The sequence below is a fragment of the Dipteris shenzhenensis genome, chromosome 24 (genome assembly GCF_047967505.1).
Source record: "Dipteris shenzhenensis isolate YYH24624 ecotype China chromosome 24, Dip_SZ_1.0, whole genome shotgun sequence".
Classification (NCBI taxonomy): Eukaryota; Viridiplantae; Streptophyta; class Polypodiopsida; order Gleicheniales; family Dipteridaceae; genus Dipteris; species Dipteris shenzhenensis.
Genome location: NC_141619.1, coordinates 6,639,170 through 6,640,958, shown reverse-complemented (window position 1 = coordinate 6,640,958; position 1,789 = coordinate 6,639,170). Strand labels below are relative to the sequence as shown.

Below are 1,789 nucleotides of genomic sequence, written 5' to 3'. Positions count from 1 at the left end.
CTTCCTGGATCAAGAGATATGACTTGATCTAGGTGGAGGGGCAAAAGGAGTGCAAATGGTGCTCAATGATGATGTGTCACTATGAGTCACATGCAGTGATGATGTGGCACTGTGCTTAGCAGGAGGTGTGCCAGTGAAGCTCTGTGCTGAGGTGGCAGGAGTGTGCACATGCAGTGTGTGAACAGTGTGCCTGGCAAGGGACTGTGCCTACAGGGGACAGTGCTGAGGTGGCACTACTGATGTGGCAGAGGTGACGTGTCACTGATGACATGGCAAGTGACATGGAAAATGATGTGTCACTGATGATGTGGCAGGTGATGTGGCTGATGATGTGGTAGGTGATGTGGCCAGATGATGTGGCTGTCGGTGCTGACGTGGCAGATGATGTGGCACTGGTGACGTGGCCAGATGATGTGGCTACCGGTGCTCATGTGGCAGATGATGTGGCACTTGGAGATAAGGTTACCACGTGGCACACTGGAGACCTAGCCTACGTGCTATCTTATCTTACCACGTGTCGCTTGGAGAAGCTCACGGAATCTGCTGAGATGCCGACGGAATCTTGAAGATTCCGTCGTCGTTTTCGTTGGAGAGGCCGATTGGAGCTCTGAGCAGTTGCAGAAGATGGGTTGCGACCGGAGCCTTCGGAGTTGGCGGTTTTCATCCGTGGCGAAGCTACTTGGTCGTTGCCATTTGTTGAGTTGGTGGCGCAGTTATTGGAGCCGTGGCAGAGCTACAGCTCATGGTTGTTGGAGTAGAGCGGCTGTGAATCGCGTACATGGCCAAGCTTGCCGAGCAGGCAGAGCGCTGCGAGGAGATGGTGGAATTCATGGAAAAGGTCACCAAGAGCGTCGATGGTGAAGATCTATCCGTTGAAGAGCGCAACCTCCTTTCCGTCGCCTACAAGAATGTCATCGGGGCTCGGCAAGCTTCTTGGAGAATCATCTCCTCCATTGAACAGAAAGAGGAGAGCAAGGGCAACGAGGAGCATGTCGCAACTATCAAGGAGTATCGAGCCAAGGTGGAGGCGGAACTGAGTAAGATTTGCGAGGACATCCTTCAGCTGCTCGACGGTCACCTTGTTCCCACGGCTGCCACTTTATACTCGAATGAAGACCCTTGAGCGGCAGCTTGAGTTCCTTGATATACAGGAAGAGTATATGAAGGATGAGCAAAAAAATCTGAAACGGGAGCTTCTACGTGCCCAAGAGGAGGTGAAGTGCATTCAGTCTGTCCCTCTCGTTATCGGACAATTCATGGAAATGGTCGATCAAAGCAATGGGATCGTGGGCTCGACGACTGGCTCCAATTACTACGTTAGAATCCTGAGCACCATTGACAGGAAGCAATTCTTCCCCCACAACTAGAAATTTGTGACCTCAAAGAACCATAGCACGTCACAAAGCTCAGAGCCTTGTCGACTCGAGGAAAACCTCACAGAATGAATCTCTCTCAACTCAAAAGTAAACGAGACAGAGAAGGTTGAACCTTAGTCTCTGAGAAACTGAAATGTACCTCTCAAGCATGAACTCTCGTAACAGAATGGAACATGAATAGAATTCAACGAAAACTCTCTCAAAGAACTCAAGAATCTCTCTCTCCATAGATGGAAATTCTTCTCAATGAGAAGGAAATTTCTCTCTTTCAATGAACGGAAATCCTTCACTCAACGGAAGTGAATGGAATGAAAGACTACCTCTCAATCTCTCAATCTCGAGCTTCAACAGTTCTCTTTCTCTTTTGTCACTGAAAATACCACTAGGTCCACTATGGCTGATTTGCTCACAGG

At 49.4% G+C, this 1,789-nt stretch overlaps 1 pseudogene; it reads left to right on the top strand.

Moving 5' to 3' along the window:
• Window positions 1-778: 778 nt before the first annotated feature.
• On the top strand, window positions 779-1,123 carry LOC147886135 (14-3-3-like protein pseudogene; annotated as a pseudogene).
• The last annotated feature ends 666 nt before the right edge of the window (window positions 1,124-1,789 follow it).